This window comes from Triticum urartu, chromosome 2A (assembly GCF_056163025.1).
Source record: "Triticum urartu cultivar PI428250 chromosome 2A, HENAU_Tu73, whole genome shotgun sequence".
Taxonomy (NCBI): Eukaryota; Viridiplantae; Streptophyta; class Magnoliopsida; order Poales; family Poaceae; genus Triticum; species Triticum urartu.
In genome coordinates this window covers 542,087,294-542,095,495 of record NC_141874.1, presented here as the reverse complement: position 1 = coordinate 542,095,495, position 8,202 = coordinate 542,087,294, and the positions used below count along the sequence as shown (strand labels likewise).

Genomic DNA, 8,202 nt, shown 5'->3' with positions numbered 1-8,202 from the left:
GAGATACTGATGGCAGACATCATTTGGCCACGTCGCATCCGTGCATGGACACACTATTCTAATTGGAGATGATGGGCGGCTTTTGCATCACATATCTATATCTATACCCCTATATATATATATATTATTTTTTATATTTTTTTTATTGTGTGCAGGTAACTTTAACTTTGAAAGATGGTCGTTGGATGAGGCGAATCCGATGGTCCAAAGATGGCAAATTTGAGCACTACAGGCCATTGGATATCATCTAGATTCCACCAGATATCGCCACATGTATAATCTAGAAGACTCCATGGTTGAACTTAAGCATAATGCACAAACATCAAAACACAAGCACTTCTTATTTGTTCTAGAATCTTCCGTATCAGAATTGCCCAAATGTTTTTGTACATGATTTGCCATTTTTTTTTTACTTTATGTCTTACGACGCACAATTCCATGAATCTTAAAATAGATTAGCTTTCTTATAAAAACTAGATGATTTTGAATGAAATGAACTATAAGAATTAAACGAACATCTACATCATGCATATATGACTCAAAGCTTCCATGCTATAATGTGGTATTTATTCATAATTTGGTTGCCAAATCTCATGCGTGCAATGCACGTGTACCTTACTCTAGTCTAAATGGTGTTTGTGTGTGTGTTGTGCGTGTTGAGGTGCAAATTGTCTTTTTTTGGGGTACACATTAAGCTTGTTCTTCCGAAATTTCAAGCCGCGCCCTGTTATGCCGAAAATTCAAGCTAGCGTCTCTGTCTATCGTGCTGCGAAACTCCCGCCTCTTCAACCCGCGCCTTGTTAGCCCGAAATATTTAAGATATATCTTTGTCTCGTTGTGCTCCGACAACTCCCTCCATCTCAACTCGCGCCTTGCTATTCCGAAATTACAACGCGCGCGAAAACTCCCACCTCCTGTGAAATCCTGACATGCAAAATGCCCGTAGTACCCCTGAACCAAAAGAACCACCTCAAATCGGTGGGGGTACTTTCGTAACTTACCCCACATTTCGGACAAGCGCGTCTCTAAGCCATGGTTCCCCACTGCCATCCCATCCGCCCACCCATTCATACACCATGGCCGTGAAAACCCGCGACGAAACCCCACACCCTGCTCCGTCCGCCACCTAGCCTGAGCCTCTTCCCCGACGACGTCGTCCCTAGCAACACCTCGACGTCCCTCATCCACCGTACCGGATGAGGATCCGTCGTCGATCTCATTGTCCCACCGGTTCAGCCACCCCGTCCTCCACCTCCAAGGAGTTGCCCCAACGTTCCCCTCGTCTTTCGCACCACCTCCATTCCCACACCGCCGTCTTCACCTGCACCACCGGAAGAGCATCATCATCACCGTTTCCTCGGATGAAGTTGCGGCCTAATCGGCGCCACCAAAGAGGTTGTACACTATTCACCGCATTTTCTTCTTAATTCGATCTCACGGTGCTGCGGGCGCTCGGTCCCGAGCCGACACGGCGCGGCTCCATCCACGGCGGCGTCTCTGGCCACTTCCTCCATGGCGTCGCTCCCTCGACGGCGACGTCCACATCAGTAGGACCTGCTGATGCTTTAGCTCTCGCTCGCGCTGCTACTCTGCTCTTGCTCTCGGTCCCCTGCCTGGTCTACTCTTGTTATTGCTCTTGCTCGCGCTGTTGCTCTCGCTCTTGATCTTGCTTGTGATGCTGCTCTGATTTAGCTACACTTCACTCCGATGCCGCCGGGGTGAAGGAAGAACCAGCCGCGACGGGGAGGGGGGCTCGCCGGAGAGGTACCCCACTATCTATCTTAGGGTTCAGGATGGGGGCGGTGGTCGCCGACGGTGGCGGGGCGTTGGCGGGGCGGTGGCATGGGGATCGCCGGAGAAAAAGCTCGGCACGGGGGGGGCTAGAGGGATGGCCGAGGCGGCGGTGGGGAGTGTTTTCGGGGCGGGCGGGGCGGCGCACCGCCGACTGCGGGCGGCGGGGGGCTGCTGTTTGGCCGGCTCAGGGGGGTGGGGGTTGAAGATGAACCGCAGACCCTTGATTTCGTATCCAACGGCTGCAAAATCGACTGACTAGAGATGAAAAAGGCAGTCGACCGACGTGTAGCCTCACCTTGCTAGTGCGTTCAATTTCGACAGCAAAATTCAGTTTCGACAGTTAAGTTTAGTTTCGACAGTTAAATTCAGTTTCGACAGTTAAGTTTATAGATGAGCGGCTGATGTATTTTACATCTAGCACTTTGTGGTTATGTATTTTACGTCATGTATTGGAGATGCTATTAGAATTCCACTCAGGTTAACGTTGTTCGTTGTCTCCCTTGTCCTGCTTCAGCCTCGGCGTCGTACAACTCACCGGAGCTGCTCCAACGATGAAACCCTCCATCACAGCGGAGCAGTACCTCGGGCTCCATCTCCAGATGCCTAAGATCTTCTTCCCCTCCTTCGACAGCCAAGTTAGCCGGAGCATCCTCACCGGCCAACCCAATCATGCTGAGATCGACATGGCTTCGCCAAAGAGGTTGTACACTTGTTGCATCTCTTTTTTACTCTACATGTTATATATATTGTCCACTGAGCACTCGTAGTAACGGGAAATATGATTATTTTATCCTACTATATGACAAGCAGTGAGGTACCAGGCAACTTAGCTATCTGTGATGGACTCTCTTGAACGCCATCATTATTTATCTCTGCGCGTTTGAGCTGTGCATTTGTCGATGGGCCTGGGAGTTGAGCTAGTATGGCAGTGGCCTGGGTCCAAAGTAATAGAAGTAGCACAAAAACATTTTTTTAGTGTAGGATTTTCCTTGCTCAAGCCTGCCTACTAGAATCGCCAGTGCTTGAAAGGAAAAGTGAATGAAAAACATCGGAATTGGAAAAGTTTCCTATGGTACTACTTTTCATGAATTTGGTGCAAAGGAATGGAGCAAAGGAAAACTGTAGGATTTGTTCCTTTAGTGTCTCCTTGAAAGAAAACCGTAGGAATTCTAATTTCCACTTCTCCTCCTTTTAATATTCCTATTCATCAAGCACAAGACTAAGAGATAGTAGCATAATAGCATTATAACCGTACATTTTCTTGTGGTTTGACTTAATCTCACCATGCTTTTTTGCATCCTGTGATCTTCCAATTGTTGTGAATCAAACACCTAGATTGGCAGAAATCCTGTGTTTTTAAATTCTCTGTTTTGCACGTGCATTCCTATCCTATTCCTATCTATTTCCTATCCCTGCATTGTTAGAATCCTCAAATTCAAACAAGCCCTTACTCAATTACTTCTGTTACAGATATGTGTCAAAGAAAACCTTGTGTGGTTTGTCCTGCTCCTGCGGAGTTGTGTTCCACCCCACTTCAGCTGCTCCAACGACGGAAGGGTTCACCACGGCAGGGATCCGCTCTCCAGACTGTCTTTCGCTGCCTCAGATCTTCTTCCCCGCCGCCGGCAGCCACGGCAACTGCATTACCATCATCAACTGAGCAGATGACCTTGAGGACTACACGGGTCCGCAAGAGAGGTTGCACTCTTCCGTGTCTTCTTACGTTATGTGTCGCTTAATATGATGACATGCTACATTATCGTCGTGTTCACCTATTAGACTCCGAGTGAGGTCCAAACTAATGCTGAAACTTGAGTTTTTAAATGGTTGTGGGGTACATATTGGGGCAGCAATCAGTACTATATGTCTACTCCGGTGTCTACTATGAGTTTCATGTTGGGTGCAAACAAACATTAAAGGAGCTATTATCTGTATTTTTTAACTAAAGCTATTATCTGCCTGCTATCATTGGTTTTGGGTCTATCCACAGTTTGCTACCATCACTCTGGATTTGTGCATGCACTCCTTACATAATCTCACTATGTTTTATTCCTATGCATGCCAGTTATTGTACACAATGGAACTGATCATGTAGAGCAAAAGAGACGAGCCTTGCGTGGCAATAAAATTTCATGTAGACATCATTCCATGGTGGGCGCAAAGGCAGCCCCCCCCCTCCACCCATTTCGGATCGTAATCAAGAGGAAGATAACTGTTATGAGGGGGATTCAGAAGGAGAAGACCACTCCTATTTACCCCATGAGGTCTTCGCTCTAACTTGGCATGCTGATGTTGGTAATATCATGCATATGGTGCCTTGCATTGCTTACTGTATACATTAAAGATGTCATCTGCTTAGTTTAGACATGCTTTGTGTCAATGCCATCTGTTTAGTTTCTTTATCATATATGTGAATCATGCAATGCCATCTTGTCTAGCCAGGCATCATATATGTGAATTTTGCAATGCCACCCTGGTTAGCCAGCCATCTTATATGTGAATTATATCATGCCATCATTTTTTTTATTACGTGTTAAATTTGTCAACAATTTTAGTACATTCAATTACTCTTCCTGTGCATCAGCCATTTGGCACGGTCATGGAAAAATCTGGAGTGGAAACAAGGTCTTCAGAGAAGGCAATGCTATCTGACGAAGCACATGTCTTGCTGGTTACCGATAGCTCCTCAGAGGAGGAGTCAGAGATAGATGATCAGTCATATTCCCCCCCCCCCGAGGTGCATGCCCTAACTTGGCAGGGTTATGTTGCTCATATCGTGCGTATGGTATCTTGCATTGCTATGCCATTTTCTTAGTTTAGACATGCTTTGTGTGAATGCCACTTGTTTAGTGTCTAATTACCATATATGTGAATTATGCAATGCCATCTTGTTGCAAGACATTATATATGTGAATTATGCAATGTTATCTTGTTGCAAGGCATTATGTATGTGAATTATGCAATGCCATGCTGTTTAGGCAAGTGTCATATATGTGAATTATATCATGTCGTCCTTTTTTGTATTTCTCATTGCTTTTGTCGACAATGTTTGTATATTCAACTGCTCTTCCTATGCATCAGCCATTTGAATTGGTGATGGAGAAATCTGGAGTGAAAACAAGGTCTTCAAAGCAGACAATGCTACCTGCTGAAGCAGATATCTTGCTAGTTACAGATAGCTCTTCAGAGGAGGATTCAGAGGCAGATGACCAGTCCTATTATCCCCCTGAGGTGTATGCTCAAACTTGGCAGGGTTATATTACTCATATAATGCATATGTTGTATTGCAATGCTTAGTTTTTACATCATATACACAATATTGAATGCCATCTCCTTAGTTGACACATCATATATGCGATTGCCCTCTGCTCACTTCATTAGTATATAAATCATATATTTGAATTATGTCATGCCATGATGTTTACATAGACAACATGTATCTGAATTATGGCATGCCAACCCATTTTCTAAAGACATAATATAGTTATATCATCTCATCCTGTTTACATAGTCATCATATTTAAATTATGTCATTCTATCCATGAATTATATCATGCCATCATGTTTCCATCGACGGCATGTTTGTGATTTATGGCATGCCAACCACTTTAATAGACACATCGTATAGTTATATCATGTCATCCTGTTTACATAGTCATCATATTTTGAAGTATGTCATTCTATCCTGTTTAGTTAGCCATCATACATGTGAAATTGTGCCATGCTATCCTGTTTAATTAGCCATCATATATGTGAAATTATGTCCTGCTATTCTGTTTGCTTAGACAACATAAATGTGAATTATTTCATGCCCTATTTTCTTCCCTACTATCCATTGCACCTATCTATCTTACAATGTCTGTACATTCAATTACTTTTCTTGTTTATCAGCCATTTAAATTGTAGGGAGTGATGGCAGTATCTGTGGGAGTAAAAACACGGTCTTCAGAAAAGATCGTGCTACCTGTCGATGCAGATAGAACCACGGTTGTACTTGCCCAAGAACCAGCCCCACCACACATATATGTGAAATTGTGTCATGCTATCCTATCTAGTTAGCCATCATATATGTGAAATTGTGTCATGCTATCTTGTTTGGTTAGACAACATAAATGTGAATTATTTCATGCCATGTTTTATTCCCCACTATCCAGTGCACCTGTCTATCATACAATGTCTGTACATTCAATCATTTTTCTTGTTTATCAGCCATTTGAATTGGAGAGGGTGATGGCAGTATCTAAGGGAGTAACAACACGCTCTTTAGAAAAGATAGTGCTACTAGTTGATGCAGATAGAACCACGATTGTACTTGCCCAAGAACCAGCCCCACCACACATAACCTAGACTCTCGCAGATTGTACCCCTACCCAGTTGGACAGAGAACTAGCTACACCCCTTCTAACCCCAACCCCAGCAGATAGACACCCAGTTCACGTTGACACAACACCGTCTCCACCACAGAGCACCCAAACACGAGTAGTTAGTAAGGCAACTGCAGTGACCAAATCACAAGGACCACCACTCCGAACCCGAAGTCAACGCTTAAAGCAGAAGAAGAATTGTTCTCAGGTCAGGTTCCGTAGCTATGGTTCATACTACTTTGCTCTTGCATCACTGTATTTACTGATACCAACTAATTTCAAATTTGAAGGATGCAATTGAAACTCCAATGGCGCAACAGGTATGTTTTAAACCTGTTTCTTCAACGTGTTTGGCTGTTTGCTGTTGTAACTTGCTCTATGTTGATTTCAGTTTCAATTGAATAAACAGTTATGTTCTCATGCCGTGCACATTACAAGTGTTGTTATTGCTGTGTAGTTTCCCACACTTATATTCTGACTATGCTGCTTTGTCTTAAATAGATATGATTCGAACTATATCTATCTTGATTTGGCAACATAAACTAGAATGATATAGACCATACAGTGACCATACTACATAGATATATGTTTGTTTCATGTTGTTATCCTGTCCACCTTACTACTGAACTGATTTACCAAAATGAGTTTCATATACTACATTGTAAACCTGAGATGTGTTTGTTTGTTTCTCTTTTAGAATGCGGATAAAATATTGGAGAAGAATACCCTGTTATGCAATGGTAAAGGAAGTAATGCAGATAAGGTTCAAGATAGTGAGACATCCCTGTTGGTCTCCAAGAAAGCTGATAAAAACTATATTGAAGACACTGAGACAACCCCAAAGTCCTGTCTTGATGTAGTGTTCGAGTTACTGGCTACCACTGCTGGCACCAGCTCTTCGAACTCATTGCCTGAATCAGTTCGGCTTCTTGACTCTCAACTTCAAGTTGAAAGACATCGATCAGATGTTATGCGACAGGAAGCCGAAGGACTGAGGAAGTCCCTGCAGAATTCAGATGCATACTTTCTGGTGCAACAGCAAGCGTTGGAGGACTTAAGCGCCAAACAAGAGAAAGTTAATAAGCTTGCTAAGCACCTTGCCAACATTATGGGTACCCAGGATATTGTTTCTTGAGCTCTTCTGAAGTGGTTTCAGTTCTGGACTTATTTTGTTGCGGTGTTTATATGCTGCTGTGTTCCCTATATTTGCACTGGTGGCGAACTTTGATGCCCAGTGGATGTAATATGTGTAATAGCCGTGATAGCCTAGTGTAAGTTGCTTGCTTATTTATTTCCTTGTTGTCTTGTTTATTTGTTTGCTTGTAGTCGGTGCAGTTCTTTTTCTACGGTTTGCTAGTGGCTGCAATAACATATTTTTTAAAACTAGGCCACAATAACCATGGGCTAATATTTACTGTAGTGACACTGGGCCTCCTACAGGTCGTAGAAACAGTGGGCCTTCTACGGGCCGTTTAAACAGTGGGCCTTCTACGGGCCGTAGAAACAGTGGGCCTTCTACGGGACGTAGAAACAATGGGCCTTCTACGGGTCGTATCATCAATGGGCCTTCTACGGGTCGTATCATCAATGGGTCTTATACGGGCCAAACAGACCGCATTCTGGCCGTAAACGGGCTAGAGTTGGAATCGTCCATTCATGGGCCGACCATAACGGGCCATCGTTAATAGGTTGTATTTGATGACGCTATGAAAACGGCCCAACGTATTAACAGACCACAAACGGGCCGACTGTAACCACGGGCTGAATTTGGCCCACAAGCAGAAAATGACAGTAACGGGCCATAAGTAAACGAATACTGGAAATGAGCCCAAGAATAAATGGGCTCTGAGAAGGCTGAAAGATAACATGGGCTGGAGACGGCCCAACGGAATAACGGGCCGTTAATGGGTATAAAGTGATACACTATTCATTACGGGCCAGTTTCACCACGGGCCGTTAATGGGTGTAAAGTGATACACTGTTCATTACGGGCCAGTTTCACCACGAGCCGTTAATAGGCCAAGAGTTACATAGGGCCTCATAT

The 8,202-nt window shown here is 44.0% G+C and overlaps 1 long non-coding RNA gene across 1 annotated transcript; it reads left to right on the top strand.

Annotated features, from left to right (window-relative positions):
• Window positions 1–6,242: 6,242 nt before the first annotated feature.
• On the top strand, window positions 6,243–7,253 carry LOC147985801 (uncharacterized). Its single transcript, XR_015615154.1, has 3 exons — window positions 6,243–6,366; window positions 6,449–6,478; window positions 6,856–7,253. It is a non-coding gene; the product is annotated as an uncharacterized LOC147985801 (long non-coding RNA).
• Window positions 7,254–8,202: the final 949 nt, after the last annotated feature.